This window comes from Fukomys damarensis, unplaced genomic scaffold, assembly GCF_012274545.1.
Source record: "Fukomys damarensis isolate Sample0158 unplaced genomic scaffold, DMR_v1.0_HiC HiC_scaffold_3, whole genome shotgun sequence".
Taxonomy (NCBI): Eukaryota; Metazoa; Chordata; class Mammalia; order Rodentia; family Bathyergidae; genus Fukomys; species Fukomys damarensis.
The window spans coordinates 17,966,766-17,993,316 of NW_022900915.1; the positions used below are offsets into that span (position 1 = coordinate 17,966,766).

General features: G+C 41.4%; 1 protein-coding gene and 1 pseudogene across 2 annotated transcripts in view; one reads left to right on the plus strand and one right to left on the minus strand.

Annotated features, from left to right (window-relative positions):
- Positions 1 to 26,551, plus strand: part of Sil1 (SIL1 nucleotide exchange factor) — a 255,643-nt gene that overhangs the window by 5,521 nt on the left and 223,571 nt on the right. The gene's annotated exons all lie outside the window — the stretch shown is intronic.
- LOC104855128 overlaps positions 22,547 to 26,551 on the minus strand; it is a 4,983-nt pseudogene continuing 978 nt past the window's right edge.

The following is a 26,551-nucleotide window of genomic DNA, read 5'->3' on the forward strand; positions in this document are numbered from 1 at the left end:
AACCCCTAGAACAAATTGGTTATCCTACGACCACTATATAGATTGCAAAGCTGCTGTCCACATGCTACTGGGTTGGCACTTGGTTTTGTTCTAATCAGGTGTTTTTCAGCATTTTATTCGTTATCAGATTTTGAGACCTCCCCATTTTCCACTTCCTGTGGAATTTAATTATTATTGCTTTTGGTTTTTTGAGACCTTTATATATTCTAGATATTAGTCCTCTGTCTGAGGAATAGCTGGTGAAAATTTTTTACCATTCTAGGTTGTCTTTTCACTTTGTTGGTGGTTTTTTTTTTTTTTTTTTTTTTTTTTTTTTTTTTTTTTTTTTTTTTTTTTTTTTTTTTGCTGCGCAAAAGCTGTTTAATTTGATATGATCTCATTTACTGATTCTTGGTAGTACTTCCTGGGCAGCTGGAGTTCTGTTTAGAAAGTCCTTGCCTATGCCTATGATTTCAGGAGTTTTACCTATTTTATCTTTTATCTTCTAGCAGGTTGTTTCTGTTTTAATATTTAGTATTGACCCGGCTGTTCCTGGAGGAGATGTTGGAGTCTTTGGGTGTTGTCTGATGTTTAACCCATGTCACATTTCAATTTCACAAAGTCAGGGGGAGGTGTATGTTTCCAAAGTCTGCTCGCTGGCTATGTTTTGACTGATTCTTGTTCTTGATTATGCTTTTTAATTGCCTCTTGTTATCATCTCAGACAGAGGAGCATCACAGCAGTTGGTGAACTGATCTTCATGTCTAACTACCTCTGTAAGTAGTTTTCCTCTTATGAGAGAAAAGAATTATAGAAACTATAAGAAAAATCTGATCTACATCGTAAAATTCTGTGAAGACTGATACCAGTGACTTTTTTTTTTTCTCTTCAGATTGAACCCAGGGCTTTAGCACTGAGCTATATCCCCATCCCTTTTCAAAATTTTAAAATTTTGAGATAGGAGCTGGCTAAGTTGCTAAGTTGTTCAAGCAAGGCTCACACTTCAAATTCTCTTGCCTCAGCCTTCCAGAGGCAGTGAACTTTTAAATGGACTTTTCTTTATCTCTGGGGATAATCTCAAGCTTAAATACTTATGAGGCTACCAAGGGTGCAGCAGCTGTCACATCACACTCTAGAAACTTGGCAGACAGTTGTATAGTGGAAGAAACATCAAGTAGGACAATCAACACAAACCACATTGATCTATCATGCTTTGAGTCCAGCCCATAGTAGATGTTAGAAGTTTCAGAGCCAGTACCTAAGCAGGGTATTTAAGGTTGTTTTAGTGCTCTTCTCCTCCTGTCTCATACTCACATACTAAATTTAAAATCATGGTGTTTTGGGGCTGGAAGAGATCATCAAAAAGGTCTATGATCCTCCCAAACGTCAAGGTTGGTAATGGTTCTTTTCTAGGGGAGTGGCTGTTTATGCTTTCTTTTCATTTGTTTGCAGTAATGGGCATTGAACAGGAGGGCCTCCTGCATTCTAGGCATTTGCTCTACCACTGAGCTACATCCCCAGTCCTGTTTATACATGCTTGCCTGCCTGTCTGCTTTCTTTTTTTTTCTTTTCTTTTCTTCTTTTTTGGCAGTAATGAGAATTGACTTCATATTGAACTGCAATTCCATCCCTTTTTTTTTTGGTACTGGGGATCAAACTCAGGCCCTTGCACTTGTGAGGCAGGCATTGGAACCACTGAGCTAAATCCCTGCCCCCTCCATCCCTTTTTAAAATTAAAAAAAATTTTTTTTGAGACAGGGTTTTGATTTGTAGTTCAGGCTGGCTCTGAACTCACTGTGTAGCCCAGGCTGGCCTCGAACTCAAGGTGATCCTCCTCCCTCAGCCTCCTAAGTGCTGGGATTACAGGCATGCACCAACATGCCCAGCTAAAATTTTAAAAATTTTAGGGTCTCACTAAGTTGATAAATTGCCCATGCTGGGTTTGAATTTGTGGTCCTCCTGCCTCAGCTCTCCTGAATGATAGAATTATAGGCATGTGCCACTTGCATGCCTGGTTTGTTTATACTTTTTTAGAAAAGAGTCAGAAAATAACGCTTTTATACCCAATGCCTCAGGGTTTTTTTTTTTTTTTTTTTTTTTTTTTTTTTTTTTTTTTTTTTTTTTTTTTTTTTTTTTTTTTTTTTTCTTTGAGACAGGGTCTTACTGGGTAGTTCAGGCTGGCCTCCAACTCACAGTGATCCTCCTGCCTCAGCCTCTCAAATTTTGGGATTATTGGCGTGCACCACCATGCCTGGCCCTGTTTTTTTGTTTGCCCTCAGTTTTGTATTTTGATTTTTTTGGTAAATTGAGACTGAATTTTGATATTTGTTCATACTGGTCTTGAATTTATAGTCCTCCAGCCTCAGTCTCTCAAGTAGCCAGGATTATAGGGATGTGCTGCCGTATGCTTTTTTTTTTTTTTTTTTTTTTTTTTTTGATGGCAGAACTGAGCCGCAGAGAAGTGATGTGGGTCACCTATATTTTTTTAGGGTCATCCACCTATTAATGGGACTCAGGTGTTAGAACTGGATACAAGCCAGGGGGTTCAAAGAGGGCAGCCATAGAAGTTTTTAGAATTATAAAAGGGGCAAGATGCTTTTGCAGTTAAAGACCTGGAATGAAGAAAGCCCTACCTTTCCATTTTCAAGACACTGCCATTATTTCACAAATCCTCACTGTTGAGGGTTTTGGCCATTATGCTGGTTTGTCTTTTATACCTGTTGAAGGTCTTTCCTTATTCTTGCTTAAAGAGGCAATGAATTTAAAATCTTCCTCTGTATTAGAAACAAAAAAATAGTGGTCAGGGCAGACTGCTATGTTGTTTTCTGTGAAGGATGGGGCTGCAGGCCCCAGTAGACCTGCTCTAGTGAGCCAAGCAAACCTTGAATACATAAAAAGAAAAAGAGAGGGAAGCTGGTGTGGTGGTACATGCCTATAATCCTAGAACTCTGGAAAGCTGAGGCAGAATGATCATGTGTTTGAACCCAACTAGAGCAATTTAGCTACACTTTGTTTAAAAAAAAATATCTGGGGATGTAGTTCAGTGTGAAGGCCTTAGATTCAATCCCTAGTGCTAAGGAGAGGGAGGAGGAAAGGAGAGGGAATATATGTGTACCAGAGAAGTTTAAAAGACTTTTCCAAGCATGGTGGCACAGACCTATAATCCTGGCATTAGGGAGGCTGTGGCAGGAGGATTACCACAAAGTTTGAGGCCTGTCTGGGCTACATAGTGAGTTCGAGGCCACCCTGAATGGTATAGCAAGACCCTGTCTCAACCCCCACCCCCAAGTAAAAAGAACATGAAAATACTTTAGAAGCTGGGCATAGTGGTACATCCCTATAGCCATGGCACTTTGGAAGGCTGAAGCAGGAGAATCACAAGTTCAAGTCCTGCCTGGGCATCTTAATTAGACCTTATCTCAAAAATGTGGCTCAGTGGCAAGGTACCCATGCAAAAAAACCCAAACAAAATAAAAGCGGATACTCACTTGGCTTCATGTCTGGCTCTACTTAACTAGCTGTCAAACCATAAATTATTTATTTTCTGTAAGCCTTAGTTTCATGATTTTTTTTTTTTTTTTTTGGGTACCAGGGATTGAACTCAGGACCTTGTGCTTTCAAGGCAGGTGGCTGCACCACTGAGCTAAATCCCTGGCCCAATTTTTTTTTTTTTTTTTTTGTACTGGAGATTGAACTTGGGTCCTTGCACTGTAAGGCAGGTGGCAGAACGCCTGAGCTAAATCCCTAACCCGTTTCATGATCTGTATAACAGGAATAATAATACCTGTTTTTGTAGTTATCCTGAGAATTTAGAGAATATTTTTTTATTTTTTATTTGTTTACTTATATTTGGTACCAGGTATCAAACTCAGGACCTTGCACTTGCGAGGCAGGCATGGTGCCACTGAGCTAAATCCCGGCCCCTAGAGAATATTTTTTTAAAAAAGAAAAAGATTTGACAAGTCATGTGTGTGTGTGTGTGTTTAGTGCCAGGGATCCAACTCTGTACCTTGCTCTTGCGAAGCAGAGAGCAGTGACAGATCATATGTGAAAAGTGCTTCCTCTGGTATAATGTAAGTGCTCTCGTATTATCTTCAGTATAACATGGAACAGCATGGAACCTCGCAGTCTCCTTGCTTGCTGGGCTCAGTTCTCACCTGTCCCAGATTCTTCCCAACAAGTGCTGAGCCAGCACATTGTTTCCTGGGCATTGTCTTACATGGGATTTTATTGGAGCAGAGCTTAATGGTCTTGAGCCTGCCTGTGGCCCTCTTGACAGTGCATTCTCTTTGTCTCTTGTGTTCTGCTCTTCATGGGATGTGAAGCAATTCACTCCTTATGGGAATGTTGACTTCTTTTGGCTTTTCTGTGATTTGTGTGTCCATTTGTGGACTTGAGGCAAGGCCAGGGAGGCATACTCAAATACACTGACCTGGGTTTTGTGTTCAAGTTGACTGTCTCTCCCTTTAAGATTTGTAACTAACCCAGGCATAGTGGCACATGCTTGGAATCCCAGCACTCTGAGAGGCTGAGGCAGGAAGGTTATAGGAGGGTTACAGGCAGTAGGAAGTTTAAGCCTAGCCTGGCAATTTAGCTACTTAGAAGATCTTGACTCAAAAAAAAAAAAAAAAAAACTATTAAAAAGAGCTGGACATGTATCCCAGTGCAAAGCCCTGGGTTAATTTCCCTATTAACCCCCCCCCCCCAAGATTTATAACTGGTTCATTGGGAATGGCGGTAGAAAAAACCTCCTCAGAGCCACTCTCATTATACTTATCTCAAACTGAGTTAAAAAAAAAAAATCCAAGCACCATAACTTTAGCCTATGCCTTATTCCTCTCATCAAAACAAGTAAGGTAAAATTCATTATTTCTGGGACAAAGCCATTCTGCATTGGTATTTTCTTAGGATTTAGAGTATTTTTTTTTTGAAGCAAAACATTTATTGGTACATTTTAGATACACATAATGACAACATTTATCATAAGGAATTTGTACCTTATGTGATATATCTTGATTTTTTTTCCCCATCCCCTGCTTCTAGAATATATTCAAGGGAATGTTATTGTCTTAAATTTCTTGGCAAGCCTTTATAGCATCGCTTACCTTGTCTTATCACTTTCCCTATTGCCTGTTATAGTGCTTCTGAGTTACTGCAGAAACCCCCTATTTCCTGCTTCATATTTTCTAGGACATTGTATATCATTGCCACTTTTGGTCTGCTATGTGCAGTGCCGATCAGTGAACCCTTTGGCTTGGAAGCCTTCAGTGACTCCCAGTGGCTGCTAATACATTTCAGATGTGTCAGTTTTTTTTTAGTGTTCCATGCCTGTGGCAGTGCATTCCTGTCCTACCACTTTAATTATAACCTGTGTCATTACTAACATGTTCTTTTGCTTCTGATAAACTGGTCTGTGTTGTCCTTTAAGCAGGTCTCATGTTTGGGTCTCTGCCACTTCTTTTGCCTAGAGTATTCTCTCCTTGGTACCCTACCCTCTTCAGTGAGCCTTAATACCTCCTCATCCGTATCCCCATAGCAACATCTCGAGTACAGAATTCAGCACACTTTATTCTGGTTAGCTATTTGTCTCTTGCTAGCTGAGTTGCTCAAGGATATGGACTATGCTTTCTTATGTGTCCTTTATCATAATGCTGAATATAATATCGGTGCCATAAATAGTTAATGAATGAATGCATGAAAACCTGAGAAATGATAGTTGTCCTGTTGATTCCCACTTCTTCCCCGAAGCACTCCTTGATTCCCAAGCCATAGTGAGTTCACCATGCTCAACCTTGAGAGGCCTTCATCATGTCTGAAGTAGTCTGGTTCTTTAGAGTATATCTTATATTTCAACTAGACTAGAAATTCCTGGAGGGCAGAAGTTGCATCCCTTACACCTCTTTGGGTATGTGGTCCTCAGCACAGTTTCTGTCACAGAGGGTATTTGATAAATACTTATGAATGCAAGACTCCTGTTATCAGTCAGCTGATATATCAGTTCCTGCCGGTTGCTCAGCCTCCTCTGTCACTCACTGGTTGAGAATCTCCAATTAGATATTTCCAGGGCAAGGTAGAAACAGTCAGTGTGAGACAACTGGAAGTGACAGGCCTCTGTCAAGCTGAAATGCTCCAGTGCTCCATGAGAGGCAGCTGCTACTCAGCCTGTCATTGTCTTGGGTGAACATGGCTCCAGGAGCCTCATCATGTTTTACAAGAGAAGTAAGAAATCCAGGTTTTTTGGGTGAAATTCCTGGGTACTATACCGAAGCATATCTGGGGTTCAGACTTAACCTGTTGGCTACCCATTTGTGACCTTTGAGTGGAGGCCAGAATTTCACACAGTTATGTTTTTATGGAAGATAAAGCAGAGTACATAACTTGAAAGCTTTTGAGGGAGTATAGGTGGAAACCTGGCTCTAGTTGAGGATGTCTCATCATTTTTTATATAGGTAATGGTTAGTCTGTCAGGATCTATCCTGTAAGACATGTCTGAAGTGTGTGTTTCATTCTCCCTTGTATTCTCATTTAATTGGGCTATGAATAACTTTTATCCCTAAAAAAATGGTGACCCTAGGACTTCTGTGAGTCTTGCCCTTTTGCTCAGTCTCTGCTGAGGCATATTTGACGGTTTCTGCTTTTGGCTGCTCTGGAGGGCCCAGTGGTTGGACTGGTAGCATAAGGTTCCAGAGACCACTCCTGTTAATGACATCTCTACGAAGGAGATCTGGGTGAACAAATACAGCTTAAAGGCAAATATATTGGACAAAATCATTGTGTAAGTATGGCCAGCCAAAGGGCAAAGCAGTATAATCTCCAGATAGGAGTCTTCACCTCCATCTGTAGGGCAATAACTGCTGACTGACTCCTTTTCATAGTCCCTCAGTAGTCCTGGTAGTGCTCTTTTGCTTGGCTTTACCTTTAGGTCTGAGAGCATTGCCACCGGTGGGATCCCCATTTGAGGCAGAGATATTCTAACCATGTGGAGTATCTCTGGACGAATGCATGAGAAACTCAAAATAGAGGTTGTTTCTGATAAGGGGGTCTGGGATGGTTAAAAATAGATGAGGAGGTGCCTGTTATCCTAGCACTCTGGAAAGCTGAAGTAGGAGGATTCTAAGTTCTAGCCGAGCCTAAGAACTTTTTTTTTTTTTTTTTTGGCTTTTTTGAGACAGGGTCTCATTATGTAGTTGAGATTGACCTGGAACTCACTATGTAGCCCAGGCTGGTCTTGAAGTCACAGTGATCCTCCTGCCTCAGCCTCCTGAGTGCTGGGATTACAGGTGTGCGCCACCACGCCTGGCTAGCCTAAGAACTTTAATGAATAGTGAGACCCCATTTTAAAACAAAGTAAAAAGGGTTGGGAATATAGCTCAGTGTGAAGATCCCGAATTTAATTCCCAGTATCGCACCCCTCCATAAAGGAGGAGGCGTGAAGAGGGAAATTGATTTTGCTCTATACCTTTGTGTACCTTTTCAAATTTAATCCAGGCATATGTGTTATTATTGTATTTTGGTACTGGGGATTGAACCCAGGGTTGTGCACATGCAAAGCATATGCTGTACCCTTGAGCCACTATTGTTGCCAACATTATTATTATTTATTTATTTATTTTGAGACAGGATCTCATTATGTAGCTCAGGCTGACCTTGAACTCAAGGTGATCCTCCTGTCCCACATCCAACTGCTGGGATTACATGTCTGGCTTTGTTTTTTAACATATTTATGTGTGTAGTCTCCTCTTCAGATTTCACCACGTCTCCTTTTTAATCCCTGGCGTATGAGTTTCTCTGTGAACACCTGGACCCAGTCACCGCTTGACTGCCTATCAGAGGTGATACCTCTGCCTCTTGCTCTGCAGAAATGTCTTGAGGGTTCTCATCCAGGGATCTTTGGAATAACAAGCAGGCCTAAAGTATGTTCAGCTTTTTTTTGGTACTGGGGTTCGAACTCATGATGTTGCACTTATGAGGCAGGCACGGTGCTCCTGAGCTAAATCCCCAGCCCTGTTTAGCATTTTATGTTTTCAGATATTACTGTTTATTGAGGGTTTGCAGAGAAACAATTTTGTCTGATCCTTATGACATTCCTGGGTTTTTTTTGGTTTTTTGAGACGGTCTCACTATGTAGTTGAGACTGACCTGGAACTCACTATGTAGTCCCGGCTGGTGAACTCACAGCAATCCTCCTGCCTCAGCCTCCTGAGTTCTGGGATTACAGGCAAGCACCACTGGTTTTTTTTTTTTTTTTTTTTTTTTTTTTTTGAGACAGGGTCTCATTGTGTAGTTTCTCTTGACCTTGAACTCACTATGCAGTCCCCTGGCCTTGAACTTGTAGTGATCCTCCTGCCTTAGCCTCCAAGTGCTGGGATTACAGGTGTTTGCCACCATGCCCAGCAACTCTGTTTTATAGTGGTAAAAATTTGAGGTTTGGAGAGTCTCAGTGACTCTTTCAAGATTATATAGTTAAGTTGGGTAGGGCTGTGACTAGTTCCGGTAGCTTTACGTCATATTCATGCCCCTGCTCTTAGTTCTGGCGGGGAGGCAGTCCTCTCTGTTCGGGATGGACTTAGATCTCTGAGTTTCAGAGCTGTTTCACTTGAGGAGGGAATGGAGCTCTGATGTTGCTTCTTTCATTTTTTGGATTGCATGCTTACCCTTTCAAGACTCTGTCACATTGACCTATCTTCTCTGGAAAAAAAGGGACTAAGAGGAGGTTTCTCCATTTTCTGGTTGGGGTAAAACTAAGGCTCCACTGGGGCAGTATCTTTTAGGGGAATTTAAACCGACAGTATTCTTTGCTGAGAATTACTGCTACTGTCAGGCAGAGGGCTTTGTTTCCAGGTTACAAATCTTTTTAGCAAAGAAGTAAGTATGGAACAGAATTGGAAGGACTCTTGTAGTCCTTGGATATAATTTAATGCGCCACATCCCAAGAGTAAACATTGTAAAGTGTGCAAGCTGGGTTTGGATTAATATCCTGACAACATATGGCTTGGCACGTAGGGCGTTCCTCGGAGACCCTACTCACCATACACAGCCCGTCTTTGCTGGGTGGCCCCTTCCCACAGGTCTTCCCAGCAGCTGTTGTGCACCTGGGCGAATCATCAGTTTTTGTAAGCTTTAAAAAAAACACCCCAAAACCAAAAATATAACAGAAAAACAACTTAACTGATGAAATTCCTTATATAGGAGGCACAATAAACACACAACCCTGAGAGACAGTGTTTTTTTTTCCTACTTAGTTTCCCCTGAGTTTGTCTAGGGTATGCCCTTCATTAGGAACACAAATCACCCTATTCTTTGTGACTGTCACCCTTGAGGTCAAGGGTGTGGAAGTACTCTGCCTCTTGGGAGGCATCCAGCACCATTGAGGGTAGGCTCATTTGTTTCTAAGGACCAAGCAGAAATCCTTGGCTTTTTTTCTCTTTCTCTTTGCTGTTTCTACTTGAATCCAAATTAAAAACTTTCAAAAGGAGTTTTGTGCTTTACAGACGCAGCTTGAAGTGGGGGAGGCATCGTTGCAATCTCTAAGGAGAACTTGTTGGGGCATGTACAGGTTGTGCTCCTTACCCAGCCCTGGCCTGTGCTATGCCAGAGAGAGTTGTAGAGAGAAGTACCAGCTGATGGCTTAGGCAGAGCCTCCCAGCTGGGTGGCTTTGCAGGCCTGGTAACTCAGCTGGTTCCCCTAGGTTTAAGTTGCAGGGTGGTTTCTCAGGCACATGAAATTCATAGTGCCAATTAATTAACTCCAGTGAACATGACTACCAGGTGAATTTGTGTGGCTAGATAAGAACATTTTTCTATAGGAAAGGTTACCGTAGTTGAGAAGCTGGCTTTATCTCTAGAGGAAAGCAAGGCAAAGAAAGCTTTTGGGTTGTAGCAGCAAATACTGTACACCCAGATCTAAGCCCTGTACTAGCTGTGAGACTTAGAAGCTTATTAATCTTTTCACTCATCTGTAAGCCCCCCCACCAGAGTTTTTACATATATACATTGTAAATACACAGTAAAAAAAAAATTTTTTTTGTTTGTTTTTTTTGATTTTTTTGAGACAGGGTCTCACTATGTTGTTGAGACTGACTTGGAACTCATTATGTAGCCCAGGCTGACAGCGATCCTCCTGCCTCAGCCTCCTGAGTGCTGGGATTACAGGCATGTGGCACCACACCTGGCCACAGTAAATGTTTTATTCTACTTGTTCTCTTTTCCCTTCTTACCTTTCTCCTTCCCCTCCCACTTGCCCTACTTCTTTAGACCTTTTCCTGCTATTATACAATATCAGTTATACATTTTGATCCTTAAACTTTTAGTTTTTCATATCAGAAAAGCTATTTGGTATTTATACGTGTGTCCATATCCTATTAATTTCACTTAAGCGTATGGCCTCAATGTGAATCCACTTAGCTATAAATATCTCTAGTTTCTGATTCTTTATGGCTGAGTAGTACTCCATTTTATTAAAAGAAAAACCGCATTTCTTTATCCAGTCTCCAGTTAATGACAATTGGGCTGTTCCCAAGTTTTAGCTATTACAAACTATTCTATAAACATGATTCTTTGAATTCTTTATGGAAGATACCCAGCAGAGAAATACCTGGATCAAATAGGACTTCTAATCCTAGTTGTTTGAGGTATCTCCATATTGATTTCCACAGTAGTTGCACCAGACTGCACTCCCACCCGAAATAAAGAAGGTTCCCTAACTGATAATGTGAATTAGGAAGAAAAGGGCTAAAGGTGTAGGGAAAGTTGGAAGGGTAGGGGAAAGGAAAGAAGGGACAAGAAAAACTACGAGAAAAGGAAAAAATGGAAACAAAGTCTTTGTAAATGGAGGGTGGAGGGGGTGAAAGGAGGGCAGGGGTATGGGAAAAAAATGAGAACCAAAATCTGTCATGTAAAGGTACAAGATCCCAATGATGAATATAACTGTACTATATACTTAAAAAGTACCAATAAACTCAATAAGATGAAAAACAAAGAAAGGTTCCTTTCTCCCCACAACCCTGCCAGCATTTGTTACTGGTTGATTTATTTCTTTCTTTCTTTCTTTTTTTTTTTTTTTTTTTAGAGGCAGGGTCTCACTATGTAGTTGGGAATGACCTGAAACTCACTACGCAGCCCAGGCTGGTCTCAAACTCACAGTGATCCTCCTGCCTCAGCCTCCTGAGTGCTGTGATTGCAGGCATGCGCCACCCAGCTGGCCCACTGGTTGATTTCTTGATAGCAGCCATTCTTTGTGGGGTGAGGTGGAATCTCAGTGTTGTTTTCATGTGCATCTCTCAAATGACCAGTGATGTGGAACATTTTTTCATATGTTTATTTGCTGCTTTTACTTCTTTGAGAAATGTCTGTTCATTTCAGATGCCCAGTTTTGAATTGGGTCTTTATATTTGTGGGGTCTGATTTTCTTTAAATTCTGTATATATTTTAGATAGTAGACCTTTATCTGAGGAACAGCTAGTAAAAATGTTTTCCCACATTGTAGGTTGTCTCTTAGCTCTGTTTGTGGTTTCTCCTGCATTGCAGAAGCTTTTTAAAAACATGAGATCCCAGTTGTTGATTCTTTGTGCTAGTTCCCGTGCTGCTGAAGATTTGTTCATAAAGTCTTTTCCCATGCCAATGTCTTCAAGAGTTCTACCTTATTTTCCAGCAAGCTTAGTGTTTCTGTTTTAATATTTAGATCTTTAATCCACTTGGATTTTTAGTTTAGTGCATGGTGAAAGACAGGGATCTAGTTTTAATCTTTGGCAAGTTGAAATCCAGTTTTTCCAACACCATATATTAAAGAGACTATCTTTCCTACAGTGAGGATGTTTGGCTCCTTTGTCAAAGATGAGGTAGCTGAGTACATCTGGAGTTGTTTCTGCACCTTTTAATCTATTCCACTGATCCTCAGGTCTGTTTCTTTGCCAGTCCCAGCCAGTCCCATGCTGTTTTTATCATAGGGGCTTTGTAGTATAGTTTCAAGTTGGGGATTGTGATACTCCCTATCATGTCTCTGTTGCCTAGAATTTATTTTGCTATTCTAGGTCTCTTCTGGTTCCAAATGAATTTTTGGATTGTTTTCTCTAGTTCTGTGAAATATACTGTTGGGATTTCATTGGGGATTGCATCGAATCTGTGTAATAGTTTTGGAAGTATGGCCATTTTCACTATATTGGTTCTATCTAGGAACAAGGGATGTCTTTACATATTCTTAAATCCTCTTCGATTTCTTTCTTTCTTTTTTTTTTTTTTTTTAGAGGCAGGGTCTCACTATGTAGTTGAGACTGACGTGGAACTCACTATGTAGCCCAGGCTGGTCTCAAACTCACGGTGATCCTCCTGCCTCAGCCTCCTGAGTGCTGGGATTACAGGTGTGCACCACCATGCCTGGCTGATTTCTTTTTTCAAAGTATTGTAGTTTTCAGTGTAGAGGTTTTTTGCTTCCTTTGTTATTCTTTGTATACCATGACTCTTTTATTATTCCAGGTGACAGATTCTAGCTCTTGTCAGCCATTTCCCACCCAAGGATTCTTTCTGGTTACCTTTCACCCCACAGTTATTTGTGGAGCACCCACTGTATGCCAGGTCCTATTCGACCATGGGAATATAGTGATGAATAAGGCAGATGTGGTTGTTGTCCTCTGTAATACATCTCTAAACCTCCTCCTTAGATGAGTTACTTTTGTGGGTGACTATTCTTGTTCATTCTGTGTTGCTTCATATTAATTTCCTTTGGAGAGGACAATCTTTTCTCTAGACCTGGGGACAGTGCCTCTTTGTGTTACATGGGCTTTGCCTGCTGGCTTGCCTGCTCCTGAGTGGTGAGAGCAGCTGAAGAAGAAAGCCCTGAGGGCCACTTCTGCCTCTGCCACACATGTCCTCAGAGCCTGTGCTCGGCACTCTGAATGTTCCTTTTCTCCTTGCACACAGATTATAGTGTTCACTGCTAATTTAAATTCAAATAACCTTCCGCCCCCTCTCCGCCTTAAAAAAAAAAAAAACCCTGTGTATTACAGGGTAGAGAACAAAGCAAGCAGCCTTGGTCTCCTCGTGGGATTTGTTTTATCATGTGTGTTTTTTATGTAGCCTCGCCTATGGGTTGCTTTTACTTTAATAGGGCTATTGTGTAATTCAGGCATATTGATATTCTGCAGTCATAGAATCACATCTTTTTAAACCTCATTTGTCATAAATAGTGTGACAGGTAGATTGAGGAGCTTTTGCTGATGGGTTTCCTGACTTGATTTCTACTTTGGGCTCTAGATTCCATTCTGGTCCCTGGTGGGCCCTGCATAAAGGAAACCTTGTAGCCACGATGATGATTTCTCTGTTTCATAACAGAGGCCTGAAGATAGCCTGCTGTTCCCCCTTCCTCTGCCTATTGCCAATTTTACTGGCAGTTGCCACAAAATGTGTGTGTGGAAGCTGGCAAAATGGCTCTCTGGGAACCATTTGTTTGAGAACTCCCAGCAGAAAAACGTGTTTTCCTTTCCTTTTGTGGTGGTGGTGTGTGACATTGTGATTTGGTACTGCTTGTCCCCCTGCATACTGAGACCTGTGTATGACTCCTCCAGCCCTCTTGGGATTTTCAACAATAAATTGTGTGCTGCTTTATGTTTTTCCCCCAAATTCCATCACCTTCCTAGGAGGGTGGAGGAGTGTGCTAACAATTAGGGACCTAGCTGAGCCTGTGTTTCTGTCACTGTGATTACTGAAGGCATGGTGGGTAATCCCAGAGGAAACATTTCCCATTGCTTCTGGGGCTGGGCATTGGTGCAGTTGGGTTTAGTGTTAAGAGTCACACTAGAGGCTTCCTTGGTAAGGAGAAAGCACTGAATAATTACTGCTTATGTACCGGGTTAAACCTATCAGCCAACAGATGTCAAGTGCAGGGAAAAAGTGCAATAATGTTATTATAATGGCATAATAGTTATCATTATAATAATCAGCTGGCATAGCTTTTGATAAGAGGCAGATCCCAAATTGAGTGCAGGAAGAAGGGTTAACCTTGAACACAATGAATGGGTGCTTTTCCTTGCAGGAGTTGCCGATTAGATGCTGATTGTTCAGATATGGAGGTGCTACCCTTTCTGCATAGCTAAAATTGCTATGGAGACCATCTGGGGTTGTTTGCCCTCCAGATATTTTCTGATAGGGTGATGGAACACACCATCTTTGGTGAATGTGCTCTGTACCTAGGAAGTGGTGGTGCATTTTACTGTAATTTCATCTGTACCAACTGTGGTGAGCTGTGCTTAAGGAAAACAGGCTTTCCTTTCCTAGAGAGCTTGCTGGGAGCTGCATTCCCAGTCTGGCTAGGAAGTGGTAGTGACGAAATGAGCAGATATATGGTCCACAAAGGGAGTATTAGGAGGAAAGAGTCTCTGCATTTAGGTAGACCTGGGTTTGACTCCTGGCTGTGACATTTGCACCAGCTACTTATGCACATGCTATCTAGTTCTCATTTGTTTTTCACTAACATCTCTGTCTAAAGGTATGTGACTATGCCTGGCACTTTGAGGTAGGTGGTTGGTAAATCTTTTGGCTTTCCTTCCTCCCATCTCTCTCCCTAAAGAATAAAAGGGTAGGGCTGGGGATTTAGCTTAGTGGTTCTGCCACCTGCCTCACAAGCGCAAGATCAAATTCAGTCCCTGGTACCAGGAAAAAAAAAAAAAAAAAAAAGAAGAAAAAGAAGGTCCTCCTGCTTCCATAGCAGGTATTTTGGCCTCAGAGCTTTATGTGAACTTCTTTAGGTGCTAGTGTTTCTTCTGTAAACCATGGTCTATAGGTCTCCTCTGAAACTGCCTCATCAGGGGAGACTTTGATCTCTAATGTTTAGGTACATCTCTGCTTTATCCAAAGAATAAAAGAGAGGGCTTAAAATCCTTCAGAGACCAGTATACCTGCTTCTGTCTTAGAACCCTGTAACCTTGTTTCCTTGGGTAGGTCATTTAGGGGTCCTCTCTACCCTGGGGAATCAGACATTTCTTGCATGGGCTGCTGGTTGTTTGGCTCTGTGTCTTTATTGGGCAAAGATTTTGTGTTTCTGCCTGGGCTTTTGCTGTGGACTTTTATTTTGGAAGCTTGGCACATTCAGACAAGGTGGTATCTTTTTAGACTATTTTTGGCAGTAGGCCAGCTTGTCACTATAGCTACCACTGGGCAGAATGGCAGGACGTAGAAAGTAACTTCTATAAGAAATTTGGGAAAGAGGAAGGGAGAACGGGAAAGAATAGTTAGGCTTATGGTCAAATAGGGAGAACAGCTTCTCTAAGTAGAACCATTTGGTTTGGACAGAATTTCTCTGAAATTTAGTTCTTTCAATCAACAAATATACATAGAATATCTATTAAATTCTGGATTCTATACTAATCCATGAGATACCGTTGTGATCAAATCAAAGATAGTTTTCACTTGGAATATATTAATGAATATAAACATTAATCAAAGTATAATTACAAAAATGTAAATTATAAGCCGGACGTGGTGGTGCACGCCTGTAATCCCAGCACTCTGGAGGCTGAGGGCAGGAGGATCCCTGTGAATTTGAGACCAGCCTGGGCTACGTAGTTTCCAGGGCAGTCTCAACTACATAGTGAGACCCTGTCTCAAAAAAAAAAAAGTAAATTACAATTGTAATAAATATATTGAAAGTAAGGAGTGTGCTACCATGAGAAGATTTGACAGGGATTGGACTTGGTCCTAGGGTTACACTATCAAGAAAGGTTTCTTTATGGAAGTGATGTTTGAGTTAAATTGTGAAGAACAAACAAGTATTTCCTAAGCAAAATGACATGAGGTTGAAGAGTGTTTTAGGGTTAGGACCCAGCTTTCGCAAAGGCTTTAGGGGAGTGGGAGTGGGGAGTTCTGGAAGGAACTGAAAGTGTGGCTGGAACACAAAAGAGTGTTACAAGATGAGATTGGAGGAATTGGCTAGAGCAGGCCTTGTCAGCTATGTCACTTTGTATTTGCTTGGAAAATAGGGACACCTTTGGAGAGTTGTAGGTGGTTGTGATGGTGAGATGGCTGGATGTGCAGCATGAACAGATCACTCTCTTGGACAGTACATTGGGTGGGATTTCATGAGGGATTGAAAATGAAGATCAGAAGAGGGGACATTATTAGGCTCATAGCTACAGTCTCAGCTACTCAGGAGGCTGAAGCAAGAGGACTGCAAATTCAAGGACAGCAACTTAGACCCTGTCTCAAAACAAACAAACAACAGCAACAACAAAAGGACAATATGTAAACCAGTAGTAGAGCACTTGCCTAGTGAGACCCTAGGTTCAACCCTCAGTACTGCTAAAAAGTAGGAGAAGGAACATTAATAGGTAGCCATTTTTTTTTCAGTCAGTTAAATGGTTTTCACAGCGACCTTTTGAAATTGGGCACCTTTTTCTTCCTGATTCAGCTCTCTGTCAGTGCCCACATGTGTTGTTGGCAAGACAAGCAGACAAGGTGGCCAAGTCTGTCAGCCTTGCGCATTTTTCCACCTGCCTGGAAGAAGGTCTGAAGGTTTCAGGCCTCTCACCTGTTTTTTTTTTGAGACAGGGTCTCACTATGTAGTGGAGACTGACCTGGAACTCACTAGCCCAGGCTGGTCTCAAACTCACAGCGACCCTCCTGTCTCAGCCTCCCGAGTGCTGGGATTACAGGTGTGCGCCACTATGCCTGGCTTTTTTGTTGTTTTTTTGAGACAGGGTCTTGTTATGAGTACAGGCTGGTTTTATTTTATTTATTTATTTATTTTTGGTTTTTTGAGACAGGGTCTCACTATGTAGTTGAGATTGACCTGGAACTCACTGTGTAGACCAGGCTGGTCTCGAACTCATACCAATCCTCCTGCCTCAGCCTCCCAAGTGCTGGAATTACAGGTGTGCGCCACCACACCTGGCAAAGTCTTGAGTTATGACCCATTGTGCTGGTCTTTCCTGTGTGGGGTTAACTGAGAAACCCTGGGCCAGTGTCTAAGGACACTGAGATCTGCCTGTAAGAAAATGGGGTCTATAATTATGTAAGAGAGAGACTTTGAAGGCTGTGTAGAGGAGCCTGAGCCTTCAATTGACCCTGTGGTTGAGGACGTAGTCACTACAGCAGAGTCCTTAGGCTGCAGGTAGACAGTGGTGATGTGGAGGAACTGGTGGAGGAACAGTCAGAGGAGTTCTTTACAGAGGGACTTCAGCAACTTCTGGCTGAGCCAGAGAATGACGGCTGAGGAGCTTTCTGAAGAGAAGGAGGAGTGTCAGCAATCAGTGCCGCAAAGTTCTTCTGAAATAAAGGAAATCCTGAAAAAATGAACAGATTTACAAACATTTGTGGGAAAGACCTATCCAGACAGAGAAGGTCATTTGCTGCACTCACTTGTTTAATGACAATGTCATGTCATACTACAGAGCAGTGTTAAGGAAAAGACAAATTCAGGCCAGGGATTTAGCTCAGTGGTTCTGCCACCTGTCTCACAAGTGCAAGGTCCTGAGTTCAATCCCCAGTACCAAAAAAAAAAAAATTGATGCTCATTAGAGAGATGAATTATTGGGCTGGGGATTTAGCTCAGTGGTTTCGCCACCTGCCTTGCAAGCACAAGGTCTGGAGTTTGAACCCTAGTACCAAGAAAAGACAGAAACAGACAACCTTAGACCAGTTTTTAGCTCTGAAAAGGCTGAGACCTAGTGAGCCAGAAGTATGTCCTAGTGGGCTACACACTCTCCCAAGGAGAGAAAGAACACCAGAGAGCCAGATTCCTGACTTCTTATGGAAGGGGACTCTCCTTCCAAACAGTATCCACCTTCTATTTCATCTTCTCTTCCTGCAAGATAAAGATGTCAACTTGAATGGCAAGTACAGTATGAAATTGTTTCTGGTAAACTAGGCACGTTTTATAACTTTTTGGTGAATACCCTAGGAAAATTATTAGTGTTTCTGGTAAATCACACACATTATACAATGTGTTTTTACTATGAAAAGGTTAGTTAAGGGGTACTTTCGGAGGTTCAGAACACATATGGGTATTCCATTATTATGGGAGAAATAAGTGACTTACAACCAACTTCAGTTACAAGCAGCCCTTGCAAACAAATTGAGTTCAGAAGTCAAGGGTTCACTGTACTTCAGTTTCCGTAATCTAATCATCTTTGTTAGTCCTTTTCTGTTGCTATAACAAAACACTTTAGACTGGGTAGTTTGTAAAAGTACAAGTTTATTTTGGCTCTTGGTTCTGGAGACTGGAAAGTCCAAGAGCATGATGACATCCCTAATTGTCTTCTGGTGATGGCCTCATGCTGCTTTAGCTCATGGTAGAAAGTATAAGGGCAAGCAGGCATTTTTGGAATAGAGGCAAAGACAAAAGGAATCATTTCCTGTTTTTTTTGTTTGTTTGTTTTGGTGCTACTGAGATAGACTACAGGGTCAACTATATGAACTTTATGTTGTTGAACTATATGTCCAGTCCTTTTTATTGTTTGGTGTTTTTTTTTTTTTTTTTTTTTGTACCAGAATACGAACTCAGGACCTTGTGCTTGCAAGGCAGGTGGCAGCACCACTGAGCTAAATCCCTGGTCCTATTGTTTGTGTTTTGAGACAGAGTCTAAACTGCCCTTCTCTATCTTGGTGATCTTCCTGCCTTAGCCTCCTGAGTTGCTGGGATGATAGGCATGTGCTACTGTTCTAGCTCAGCCATCCGTCTCTTAAAGGTCCTACTGCCACTCACTCCAGTTATATTGGGAACCTGATTTTAATATGAGTTTAGACTGGAAAAAAAACATACCCAAACCATAGCACCAGCTGGTACTTTTCTTGTTTAATTACTTTTCTTGACTCTGTTTTTTCTCCTTGAATGTGAGTTCCGTGTATGTAAGGACCCTATCTGTCTTGTGTGCAGTTGTTTTCCTAGTGCTAGGAATAGTACTTGGCATATAGTACATGATTAAACAACATTTGTTGAATGAATGAGCTTTTGAATGTGTTCTTTTATTCAGAAACTGGGTACAAGGTGTTCACGTACCATTTTGTTTCCTAAATAAATGTAATCAAAATGATTTTTGTCCTTGTTCATTATTAAGTGCTGTCCCTCACTCTTACCCTTCCTTTAATTGGAATGTTCTGAAGAGAGGCTGTTTTTTCCTTGCTTCATTTTATGTACCTCTTTTTCTTCCTGGCATTTTGTTATTGGAAAGGAGATTGTGTAGTTGCTAGGCTTTGAGCATTGATTTTTAGGTTTTCTGTTATAAGGAAGCAAGCTTTAATACATTTGCTTGGAATAAAACAAATATAAAAACTCACCAGGACATGGCAAATTTATCTCACTCTGATTTTCGCTGACACATTTTGCAATACTACTGAAGTTCTTAGACAAGATCATTAGCCAAGAATTGACAAATTGACAGTGGCTAGATAGAAACAAATTCACAGAATGTGAGTAGGTGGCAAGGTGAGATATGGAGAGGTCTGAGAGGATAGTGCGTCCCTTCTAGCAGTTGCTTGGTTTTTCATGGCAGATTTTGGCCATGTATGTGAGTGAGACCCTGGACCAATTTAACTGTCCCATCTTCACAAGGCCTGTGAAGAAAATAGAGGCTCTGCTGTTGTGTTCCCCTGCTGAGGAAGAGATAGTTCTTATTCACTTTTCTGGGGCATTGCCCCAAGCTCCCTGTAGTAAGAAAGAGATGGGGCACTTTTGTAAATGTAACTCAGAGACCTGGTCCTTAGAGAATAAAACTCCACGGAGAGATACGAGCAAGAAAATGTATCTAGAGTATGATTAGCTAACAGATTGGTTTTTATTTCTAAAAAGGTTCTTTTTATTGAACCTGCAGCTACTGACCACTATTCCTTTTTGTAGTTCTCTTTTACCTAAGGCTGCCTTCTCCTTTTCTTTTTCTCAAAGGACATAATTCTCTTAGTCTGATTTAGATATTGTTTACTTTGTGTATGTGTGTGTGTGTGTGTGTGTGTGTGTGTGTGTGTGTGTGTGTACGCATGCACACATGGAACACAAGGCTTCCAGCATGCTAGGCAAACCCTCTACCACTGAACTGTACTTCCAGCCTTTTAAATTTTATTTTTTTTCTCCAGACCAAAAGGAAAGATTTATTTTAAACTATATTCATTTGCTTAAGTTTTCTTTTTCCTATCAAGTTTATTGTTACTTTTAGGTTTACAATAGTTAAATTCATCATTGAGAACTTCTGCCTTACATGATGTATCTTGGTTCTTATTTTTTCCCCATTCCGCTGTCCTCCCTTCCAACCCTCTACCCTTCCCTATTTACAAAGACTTTGTTTCCATTTTTTCCTTTTCTTATATTTTTTCCTTTCCCTTCTTTCCTTTCCCCTACCCCTCCCGCTTCCCCTCCGTTTAGACCCTTTCTTCTTATTTCACATTATCAGTTATACATTTTGACCCTATTTGCACACCAAGGAAACTGTTTGGTACTTCACGTGTGTGTCCCTGTTTGTTACTTAAGAGTGTGGCCTCATTGTGCATCCATTTAGCTATAAATGTCTCTAGTTTCTTGTTCTTTATTGGTGAGTAGTATGTTTTATAAAAAAAACTACAAAAACTGTTTTGTTCATAAAGTCTTTCCCAATGCCAATGTCTTCAAGAGTTCTGCCTAACTTATCTTCCAGCAAGTTTAGTGTTTCTGTTTTAATATTTAAATTTTTGTTTGTTTTGAGATAGGGTTTCACTATGTAATTGAGACTGATCTGGAACTCACTATGTAGCCCAGGTTGGTCTCAATCTCATAGTGATCCTCCTGCTTCAGCCTCCCACGTGCTGGGATTACAGGCATGTGCCACCATGCCCAGCTAATATTTAGATCTGTAATCCACTTGGAGTTTTAGTTTAGTGCATGATGAAAGATAGGGGGTCTAGTTTTAATCTTTGGCTGGTTGAAATCCAGTTTTTCCAACACCATATATTAAAGAGACTATCTTTCCTCCAGTGAGGATGTTTGGCTCCTTTGTCAAAGATGAGTTAGCTGAGTACATCTGGAGTTGTTTCTGCACCTTTTAATCTATTCCACTGATCCTCAGGTCTGTTTCTTTGCCAGTCCCATGCTGTTTTTATCACAGGGGCTTTGTAGTATAGTTTCAAGTTGGGGATTGTGATACCCCTGTCATGTCTCTGTTGCCTAGAATTGCTTTTGCTCTTCTAGGTCTCTTCTGGTTCCAAATGAATTTTTGGATTGTTTTCTCTAGTTCTGTGAAATATACTGTTGGGATTTCATTGGGGATTGCATCGAATCTGTGTAATAGTTTTGGAAGTATGGCCATTTTCACTATATTGATTTTTCCTTCCCAAGATCATGGGATGTCTTTACATTTTCTTATATCATCTTCAATCTCTCTTTTCAGAGTGTTGTAGTTTTCAATGTAGAGGTCTTTTGCTTCCTTCATTAGATTGATTTCTAGATATTTCATTTTTTTGGATGTTATTGTGAAAGAAATTGTTTCTCTAATTTCTGTCTCAGTGAGTCTGTTATTTGTGTACAAGAAAGCTATTGATTTTTTGAGTGAATCCTGCTACTCTACTGAATCTGTCAATTAAGTCTAGAAGTCTTTTGGCAGAGTTTTTTGGACCTTCTATGTAAAGTATTATGTCGTCACCAAATAAAGACAGTTTAATATCTTCCTTTCCTATTTTTATTCCTTTTATTTCTTTCTCTTGTCTAATTGCTGTGACTGTTTCTAGAATTCTGTTGAACAGGACTGGTGATAGTGGGTATCCTTGTCTTGTGCCTGATTTTAGGGTGAAGTTTTTCATTTTTTGACCATTTAGTATGATGCTGGCTTTTGGTTTTTCATAGCCTTTATCATGTTGAGATAAAGACCATCTTTTCCAGTTTTCTGTAAGCTTTTTATTATGAATGGGTATTGGATTTTTTTTCTTTTGGTACTGGGGATTGAACACGGGTCCTTGTGCTTGTGAGGCAAGTGGCAGAACCATTGGGCTAAATCCCTGGCCCGGTTGTTGGATTTTGTCGAATGCTTTTTCTGTATCTGTTGAGATGATCATAAGGTTTTTGTCCTAGGCTCTGTTAATATAGTGTATTACATTTATTGATTTATGATGTTGAACCATCTCATTTTGGGATTTTGAGGCAAGTTCTTGCTGAGTTGCCCAGGCTATCCTTGAACTTGCTATTCTCCTGCCTCAGCCTCTAGGGTAGATGGCAATACAGTCAGGTGTCACCATGTCTGGCTTATTGTTAACTCTGCACTAATTATGAGTCTCTCTAGTGAGTGATTTCAGCCTCCTCGTTAATTCTCTCCTTTGGTTATTTCCCTTTTATTTTATTTTATTTTATTTTATTTTTTCCCTTGATTTTAACAGCTCTAAGTAAAATAACAGTATTTTATTTAGAATGGAATGGTACCTCCCAACATACCCCTACAATCACACCAAAGCACCTCCTATTTGCTCTGACCTTCTATATCTTGGGTGGTTCATACAATTTTTTTTTCATCAAAATGTCAAGTGTTAATATGAAATACTTGAGAAGATCCAAGTGACGCTCCCAAAAGCTTTGAGAATGTGAGTCTGTTTTTTGTGGTTCCTGGGCCCTATTTGCCTCAGTCCTCCATCACAACTGTTCTTCATCCTTGTCCTCATCCTTGTCCTCCTTTTCTCCCTCCTCCTCTTCCTCTTCCTCCTCCTGAGACATGCTCTCAAGCTCTTCTTCCTCCTCCCAATCCAAGAACTTTTTAAAAATCACAAATCCTCAGCAGAGGAACAAGCTGTCTTGGCCAAAAACTCAGCCTCTGAAACTCTGAGAATGTCCTTGAGTAAAAGGTTTGCAATCTGTGTGTGCCCCTTCTTAGCAGGTTTTTTGGTACCCCAGCCCAGGTGCTCCAGGTAAATAAATGTGGCTCTTCTTGACCTTGGTTAGTGAGTGCTTGAAGACCTCAGTCCTTACTGTGTCCACATGTTTAATTTCCATCCTAAAGTAGCCATACTGGAATTTGTATTCCATTTCACTAGGGTCCTTCTGAAGCATATTGGGGCATCTGTGCAAAATCTTGGTGACATGTTGCACCATGAAAAGGCACTCCTCCTTGAGGACTGAATAACTTCATCAACATCTCACTGATGCATGGTGAAAATCTCAGGGCAGCTGTGAGGCACCCTCTTTATTTTCCCTGTGTGGCATTAAGGATAGGAAAGCACATAATTTCACAGTACTCCAGAAACCCAGGGCTAACTGGCCTAAAAGCTCAAACCAGCCTTAAGAAATGGAGATCCTCTCACTCCAGAGAACAAGTGCAGACTTCAGATACGCCTTCTACAGAGCATCATGGAAATATTCTTCAGACTCACCAGCCCAACCTACATCCCTGCCTTTTTTGGCCTCCCACCTAAGGATACTAACTTTAAATTGCAGGTTCTCCCCTTGCCCTCATCACCTAGACAAGAATTTCCTAGAGATTTATAGGAAAATTTATTAACATGGGAGTAGCTTCCCCCATGGCAGGGCTCTGGGTTGCTGTTTCCCTCAATTATTTGTTTGTTTGTTTGTTTGTTTGTTTTTTTTGAGACAGGGTCTCACTATGTAGTTGAGACTGTCCTGGAACTCACTATGTAGCCCAGGCTGGTCTTGAACTGGCAGCGATCCTCCTGCCTCAGCCTTGTGAGTGCTGGGATTATAGGCGTGCGCCACCACGGCTGGCCTGTTTCCCTCAATTATGAAACAGCCACTGAAGCACTCTCAGCCAACACTCTTGGGACCTGGGATCCAACTCAGTGATAAGGAGTACTGACGATGGAAATAATGGCGCCTTGATGTACATCACAAGTACCAACATCCTAGTTGCCTGGGAAACCATGTGTTTTATCCCAACCAGGGCACATGTGAGTATAAAAAGGCCCTATAGTAAATCCATTAAGATAAATGGTGTGAACTGCAACTATCCCGGGCAAATTAGGGCACACTTATTATAGAAAGTTGGGCAAAATTTAGTAAATGAAAATTTAAAGTCATTTTCTAAACTTACTAAAATGTGTGAAGAATGGATTTCAGTAGTTTAGGCTTTATCTTCATTTCTTAAACTGTCCTAAATTTGCTAGCGAATAACAACAGCACACACCCTCTCATGTTTAGGCTTTAGAGTACATTTTAAAAGATAATCTGTTAGGCTGGGTGTAGTGGTGCACACCTGTAATCCCAGCACTCCCAGCACTTGGAGGCTGAGGCAGGAGGATCGCTGTGAGTTCCAGACCAGCCTGGGCTACATAGTGAGTTCCAGGTCAGTCTTAACTACATAGTGAGATGCTGGGAAATGGGAAGGGGAACAAGGGAGGAAAGGAGGGGGAAAGGAAAGAAGGGAGAAGGAAAAAAGAAAGAATAGAAGGAAAAATTGGAAACAAAGGTTTTGTAAATGGGGAAGAGGGGTCTAAGGGAGGAGGGGGAATGGGAAAATAAGGAAGCAGCAACAAAACGAAAAACGATAATTTGTTAAGAGAAATACACAAGGCCATCTTTTTACGTATTTTCTAAAGGAAGCCTGGAGAGACCCTAAGAAATTGTGAGCCCTCCACCTTCACTGCCCCCCTGCGGTCAATAATAAAAGAAATAATAGTGGAACTCCTCCAGTCAAGAGGAGAGAGGTCCTTGGACGTCCTCATGGGTCCTGTCCTCTTTCAGAAGACCCCTAAAGAGATCCAAGGAATTTCAATGATCTCTGAAGTGTAAACAACTCTTGGGAAGGTGAGACAGCCAGAGGGAGTCCACTCCGCCATCTTCCCAGGAGCCTCACAAGAAGATATCTCAGGTGACGGTAACTCACAACACTTAGCTGCACTCTTAAGTCTATAAGGGATGGAGTCATGGACTAAGACTGCATTGAGTACATCTTCACATCATAGGTTACACATGTGTGCACATTTCACCTCCCCAAAGCAACACCACCCACTGAACAGACTGTGTGTCACCACTCTTCTGGAGGTAGAGATCCTCAGTGAACTCATCAACCAGTACTGGTCCTGCGCCTTGGTTCTCTCTTCCAGTCTTGATCTCCCTAGCATCCCCTGTAATGCCTTCTGCAGAGGCCACTCCTCCCGGCCACATCATATGTTCTCTTCTAGGACAGACTGAGCTAATCCACCTTACTTCCCCAACTCTGACTCTTCTCACACTATTTAAAATCTCCATATCCTTGTACCTTCTCTGAGGCTGAGCTTCTGCAAGTAACTGGAATGCTTCTTTATTTGCACTATAGGCAATGGGAATTTTTCTTCAAGGCCACATACACAGGCTCTGCATTTACATCCAGGAGTATAAATTCTGAATTGATGTCAAGTAACTGTTGAAGGCTGGCACCTGTCTATATACTAAGCAATTCATTAATATGGGCATCACTGAAACCCATGTCCAGGAGAAAACAGATGACTTTCTCTAGTGTCAGTGGCCCTCCATCCACAGAAGTTCTCTGTTTCTCAGGGAGGCAATGAACAAGATTTGCCTGGCACTCCAGTTCCTGCACACACTTCTTGGATCCAACCAAGGGTAACTCCTCAAGGCTCCCTCCACTGGAGGCTGTTGTCAGTTTTCATACAAAGAAGTAGTTTTCCTTTTCTGTTCTCCAAGGTGAGGAGTCATTTTAGCCAAATGGACTCAGATGAGGGGGATGTAATGGTGCAAACCAAGAACCTGCTGGCCTAGCACTAGAGTCTGACTGAGAGTGTTTAGCCATTCTTATTTCTGCCTTACAACTAATCTTAATTTGTTGTAGTTACTGATCATCCTCCTCTATCCATCTGGGATAAACTTTTTTTTCTTTTTTTGGTTTTTTGAAACAGGGTCTCACTGTGTAGTTGAGACTGCTCTGGAACTCACTGTGTAGCCCAGGCTGGTCCCGAACTCGCAGCGATCCTCCTGCCTCAGCCTCCCAAGTTCTGGGATTACAGGCATGTGCCACCATGCCCAGCTTTCATCTGGGATAATCTTTATCTTGTGATTAAACTTATCTAGAAATGGACTTGTAATGAAATGCCCCCCTCCTTTTATATGCAAGAATTTCAACTCTAAACCAGCAAGCTAGATATTCAAAAATTCTGGGGCCATAGGGTAGCTTTTTGGTAAAATGGTGAAGGGCTCTCTTAAGCAACTTTCTCTGGGCTTAAAAATCATTATTACGTCTCCTCTCAGTTCTTTTACTTATATTTGTCAGTCTTTTTTGTGCTAAATAATGATCCCTGTTCCTTTAATCTTTTCTCACTTGCTCTGTTTCCTTGCCCTTGTGATATTTTTGCAATTCTTCAAAGAAGTGTTTTCTTTTAGAAATCTTCACAGCTGTTATGTGGCTACAGTTGTAGGTAGTACGTTTTGTTCCAATTTTTCACCCAGGCTGTAACTTCCCCCCCATGATAGTAGAAAGGTGGTTGGGATGGGCAAGGTGCACTGTTACCCACTCCTACCCCACTGTGACTACCATCTATAATTCTATGTCATGTAAAAGTGGATCAGCCAGAAAGATCCCAAATTGGACATGCTTCTGACCTTTGGGGGTACTAATGACCTTGATTTCTTTAATGCTTAATCAGGCTCTTTTTTTTTTTTTAAAAAGTACTGAGCATTGAACCCAAAGCTTTC